The following is a 6,475-nucleotide window of genomic DNA, read 5'->3' as shown; positions in this document are numbered from 1 at the left end:
CTAGCTAGGGATCATGGGAGTTGTAGGCCAAAAATATCTGGAGGGCAGAGTTTGAGGAAGCCTGGTGTAAGGACTAAGCTTCATGAAGGATAACGGTCTTAGAAATCACACTCCCTGTTCTCTAGACTTCCCAGCATAATTGTGCATATTAGGGAAGATGGCCTACAAAAATGTGTATGTTAGGTGTTATTCACAATAAAGTGCTAATGAGTTTTCAGAAAGCATTAAAAACAACACACAAGGGAACGTTCTTTCATATGTGGTGGACCTGTAAAAGGGTAAAAGAGCATTGGGGGGAAATCCATAATGGATTGAAAAAAATGTTTAAAAGTACTTCCCCCTCCCCAAAACAGAGTCCTTTGGGTTGGGGATAATTCAGATGGAAATTCCCAGGTGTCAAAAAAGGTTATTCATACTGCAGCTGGTGTTTTGTTAGCCCCCAAATGGAAAATGAGTGAGGTCCCAACTAAAGAAGAATGGCAACTTAAACTGATGGCATATGCGCAGCTTGAGGACCTAACCTATAGAATAAGACAACAAGGAGAACATACGTTGAAAGAAGATTGGAAAATGTTTGTTGAATATATGGGGGGAATCATGTACACTTGAAAACGTTGGCTGCATTAAGATAAATTCAATAGTGAAAATTAGTTCTGATGGATGTAATAATGGATTACTGAATGGTTTAGTTTCAGTAAAATATGCAGGGATTTATGTTATGCAGAATGGACCATGGAAAGAGAAGAAGGGAAGTCATTGATATTTTAAGGTTGTTTAATTGTATATTCTAAATTGTAGAACAGAAAACGCACACAGACACACACGTAAATTGCAAACTGATGTGGAAATGTGGAGAACTGGACTTAAGATTGGAAAAATGAGAAACCATAATTTAGAGCTGATAGCGTCAAAGCCTCATCCCTACTTGTCAGCTTAGATACATGCTAGTGCTGGACTCCTTGGTGACGAGAGCGCGCAAAAAGTTGGCGCTGGCAGCAAGCTGCATTGCTGACTAAGGAGTGAAGGAAGGAGACTGCAAAGAGCAAGGGAGGAACAAAAGAGCCACAGCAACTTGCCTGGAGCAGGACAACCCAGTTGGATCAGCTTCCAACCCTAAGGCTTTGACGTTATCAGCTCTTAACCTGGCGGTTGTCAACCGACAGATTTTTATGGATCGTATCTTTCCATCAGAAGTCAGTTAGAAAACTCCGCTAGGCTCTTTTGTTGTTTTTTTGTTCTCTTGCCACTGCTGATAAGGCAGGCTGTGCCCCTTTCAGGTAGCTTCGACAGGTACATTCTGGCATGGGCCATTCAAACACCTGTAAGAAGACAGTCTTGCACCATGTCTGGCCATTGGTCCATCTATCTCAGTCAATCAATCAAATATTTAGTACGGTCATAGAGCAGCATAAGCAGGTTGGGGTACAATCATCTGTAAAACGTTTTGGAAAGCTAAAAAGTATTGAAGCAGAAGGTATATCTTAAAGACTATAGGAAGAATCTAATAGAAACTAAAATAATATAGAAAAGAAGGGTTAGGGACATTAAATGCATATGGAAGAGCATAAAAGGTTAGTATATAAAAGACTACAACTATCCGTTTAGAGAGCACTCTGATGCGAGTGTTCATTAAATCTAGTTTGTGGCACAGGTCACCATCTGACGAGTTTTGAACGCTGCTGTGCAGAATCTGGCAACATGTATGTTGTAGCAGGGTTGGTATCTGACAGCAGCAGGGAGGTATAAAATAGTCCTGTGCACCCTGGGTACTTGTGGAGTAGTGGGGAGATGAGGCTTATATGAATGTCTCTATAATAAAGACACTGGAGAAGCACATGGTCTATTGTTTCTATTTGTCCAGAGTCACAGAGCCATTGTCTCTCTGAGTAAGCGGACATCGTGCCAGGGTAAAGGCCCTCCGGTGCTTACCGTAGGGACTTCGAGTTTAGTTAGATATGCCACGGGGGAGGCAGAGTACCTGGTCGATTCATTGGCAATTAAAGTTGGGGTCCTGGCTAAATCCAATTGGCACTCTGTGTCTGCTACACGTTGTTTAATGAGTCCCTCTATCTCAGTATTACCTGCACTGCCTGGCAGAGGCTCTCCAGGGTTTCAGGCTGGATTCTCTCCCTAGCCCTACCTTAACTACAATGGCTCTTTCTGAGTCATCAAGTGGCCAACCAGTACAGTAAGCATCCTTCTGAAAGCTGCTAGTCTCATGCTCGAGGCCAGTGCTTTCATTCTGGTTTCCTCTTATCTGTTAGTAACAGGTTCTGAAGGCCACTGGCTATTGCTGTTTTCATGTTACATTTTAGCTTCATTGGATTTCTGTGTTATAAACTCATTTGGTTATCTCCCGTAATGAAAGCCAGTGTAGTAATTTAAAAGTAAATAAATGTGCATGGCTGATCCAGGAAGAGTTCTACGGTGGAACCTTGGTTGTCGAATGGCTTGGCTCCCAAACAAATCAGCTCCCGAATGCCACAAACCTGGAAGTGTTCTGGTTTGTGAACGTTTTTTGGAAGCCAAATGTCTGACACAGCTCCCAATTGAGTGCAGGAAGCTCCTGCCTTGGTTTCCGAATGGTTCCAGGACTCCCAGAACGGATTAAGTTTGACAACCAAGGTACCACTGTATTTCTCTTGGACATAATCAAGATGGTATAGGATGATAGTTGCCTAATAATAATAATAATAATAATAATAATAATAATAATAATATGGTCCACCTGTCCATCCATGCACAGCTATACTCACCTCCAGTGCTTCCCCCCCCCCAAGAAAAATGTTTAGGGGTATCGTACTCTCATTTTCCTGCTCATATTGAAATACTGCCCTTCAAAGAGGCCAAACTTTAGATTCACAAAATGTTTAGGAGTATGCATACCCCTGTGTCCCCCCAGAAAAAAAGCACTGCTCACCTCTATCCAGAAGTCTGTTTCTAAAACTTCACTTCTCTCATTTGTGAATATACAACTTCCCTCCATAAATCTCATCTCTTCACCAGCTCCCTGTCCATTCCGAGATCATTGCAAAAACTCCTTATCCTGACCTTTAATATTCCCCTCCCTGTTTTATCTCTGGTCCCATATCATGATATCTCTCTGCTCAGAAGGAAATGCAGTCCTACCTACCCCTGATCTACATGGTGCCACCTCTGAAAAGGCTCTCCCCCATCCCATTCCTCTATCACATAGCTAGAATCCACTACCCCACTATGGCTACTAACTTTAGGTGGCTTCAGGAATTCCAGAGAAAGCAGCCATTCACAAGAACTTGCATGTTTCATCTCCCATTGACTCAGACAATTCCATTCATCAACATGATCTCTGTGGACCTAATCAGTTGTGCTGATATATTCCTTTCCCTCATATTAATCTGTAATTGGCAGTGATTGGGGTGATTTAAAATAAAAATAAAAATAAACCAGTGACTTGTTTTTAGAAAATGCAACTCTAAAAGGTTTGAACAAAAGGTTCAATTTCCAGTCATGAAACTCCCATTTCACATGTTGCTGGACTTAAGTCCCACTGAGTTCAATGGGACTGTCAGTCTCATGCAAGTGTTGAAAGCCAGTGTTACAAGAAAAAAACTGCTCCTTTTCCCTTATGGGGTATCCAAGAGCCTGTATAGAGTCCTTAAGTGGGTTCCCTATCAGTAGGAGAAAATAACAGAGGCAAACCAGAGTATACCGAGAAGCAAAGCAGCTAGTAAGCCTGATCTTTATTGCAATAGAAAAGTACTGTTGTCACAGGGTCCCCACTCCCCCGCCACAGGAGTAGGAAAGAATCCAGAACAATGGTACACAAACCCTTATATAGACTTTTGAAATTGCCCACCAAAACCCATTCAGCAGGTATTCGAATTCAGCTACCTGGGAATGACATTCAATCATAGGCTTTTATGGTCCTCTCACCGTGCAATGCCGGTGAATGCCAGTAAGATGTCTATGCAGGCTATAATGCGTTTCTTCATAACAAGAGGCAATTCACATATCCCCTCTGGCCTTAAGGTCTTCAACGCCAAAATTCTAGCTCAATTGCTTTATGGTATTCCAGTCTGGCTGCTAGGGTTTATCCAGCTGGTTGAACAAGAGCAGGCAGCTTTCCTTTTTAAGATTTTTGCTGTCCCACGATGTATACCCTATGCAGCCTTGTGTTTAGAGGGAGGTCAACACAAAGTAGAGACTGTCACCTGGGCAAGATTTCTTCTATGCTGGCTAAACATCTGCCTTACAACAGATAAATATCCTCTCCTCAGCAAAGTTTTGTTAGGCCCCTTTCCTTCCCCAAGGCTACAACAGTTTAACATAAAGATACAGCAACTTGGGCTGTCAGTGGAACTTTTGTGATCGATGTCCCTACCATCTGCCAAGGCTATAATAAAAAATAGGTTGTGGGATATTGAACGCCAGGAACCAACAGTAGCATGCAGCTTACTTGGGTGGAAAATAACCTATGTAGCTCTATCAGAACAAGCAATCATTTCCTTAAAAGTGAGCCTATATTGACATCTAGTGGTAAAAAAAGAGAAAGAAAGAGAAAGGCTTATTATCTCAAGGCTTATTTGCCTGACAAACTTATATTGGTTTCATAACCATCTTAACAGTTCTGGCATTGCTGTTCCCCCAAGATTCCTGGAAATTGATAAGAGATTAATGAACTGACTGGCCAGGACCAAGAAATGGGTTTACAATAGGAATCACCACCATTTAACTTTAAAACAAAAACAAAAATTCAGGACGATTATTATTATTTTACTAAGAGAAGGCAAAAAGTGGAGGTAAAAAGAGGAAGATTGTAAAAGACAAGAAGAGATGAATATGCACTTTCAAAAATTAAAGGTTGCTATTATGTTGTAGGTTCAGGTTATAGGAGAGTCCCAGGTCCAAATAGACAGGAAACTACTGCATCCAGTCCATCAAAGCTTATACAACAATGCAACCCCTCTAAGTATTTATAGTGGTACCTCGGTTTATGAACACAATTGGTTCCGGAAGTCTGTTCATAAACTGAAGCGTTCATAAACTGAAGCGAACTTTCCCATTGAAAGTAATGGAAAGTGGATTAATCCGTTCCAGATGGGTCCACGGCGTTCGTAAACCGAAGTCATAAACTGAGGTGTTCGTAAACCGAGGTTCCACTGTACTCAGCAGCAAGTCCCACTGAGTTCCACAAGGGCTTAATCCCAGAATTACAATATTAAGCACACTTGTCTGAAAGTAAGTCCAATGGAACTCGGTGGGGCTTTCTGCTGAGTAAACATTTTACAAGATTGCACTGTAGATCTGTTAATCCTGCCAAGGTGGTGCAAGACCTTGATCGTCCACTGCACACAGCTCTGAAGATTATAGCACTTTATTTTGGCTTTACAGAGATGCTCCTTTGAATACCTCTAAGGTGCAAGATCAAACCTATCCATTCTTAAGGAAATCAGCCCTGAGTGCTCCCTGGAAGGACAGATCGTGAAGCTGAGGCTCCAATAATTTGGCCACCTCATGAGAAGAGAAGAATCCTTGGAAAAGACCCTGATGTTGGGAAAGATGGAGGGCACAAGGAGAAGGGGACGACAGAGGACGAGATGGTTGGACAGTGTTCTCGAAGCTACGAACATGAGTTTGACCAAACTGCGGGAGGCAGTGCAAGACAGGAGTGCCTGGCGTGCTATGGTCCATGGGGTCACGAAGAGTCGGACACGACTAAACAACAACAACAAAGGTGCTACTGGAAGGATTTTTTTTATTTTTGTTTTGACTATCCTTATTAGGTCAGGGCTCCTTTCCAAAAGCTTATTACAGTACGTATTAACAGACTCTGCTATTACTCCCCACCCACCAGAAATTATGGGTTCGGTTAGCTCCTTTCCCCTCCAATGCAAACTGTTTAACATTTAAATTCAAAATAACCCCGCCCACAGTCCAATCTGTGCCTCCCTATGGCCAGCCAATGGGAGCTCCCATCCCAGAACTATTAGCCAATGAAAGTGAAGCAGGAAGCTGGCCTGGGGGGGGAAACCAAAGAGCTATAAAGAAATATTATGTCAAGAACAGTCTAGAGGCCAAACATAGCCAAGCTACGACTACGACCCAGTAATCTGGAGGGCCAATAACAGGGATAGAGAATTACACAAATCTTTAATGAGGTTTGCTCCTAGGTAAGCGTGCAACTGCCCCAGGCAAAAACCCCTGGGCAGCGGCACTTCCGGTCTAAGAACTGATTTTCCATAGAGAGAGGTCCAGAGCGGCAGGATTATTTTTAGCCGGAAGTTCGGCCTTGACATCTTCCTAGAGGAGGGGGAGGGGGAATTCGCTCTTCCGCCACGCAAGGAGCTAGCCAATCAGGAGAAGCCGAGCGCGGACGAGTTAGGAGGGGGTAAAGGGAACAGGAGTCCTAAGGAGCTCGCGAGAGCGGGTCGGAGGCTAGGAAGCCACCTGGGCCAATGGCGAGGGAGGCCGCGAGGCGGCTTGAAGCCAATCA

This window comes from Zootoca vivipara, chromosome 13 (assembly GCF_965207765.1).
Source record: "Zootoca vivipara chromosome 13, rZooViv2.hap1.1, whole genome shotgun sequence".
Lineage (NCBI taxonomy): Eukaryota > Metazoa > Chordata > Lepidosauria > Squamata > Lacertidae > Zootoca > Zootoca vivipara.
This window is presented reverse-complemented; position numbering follows the sequence as displayed.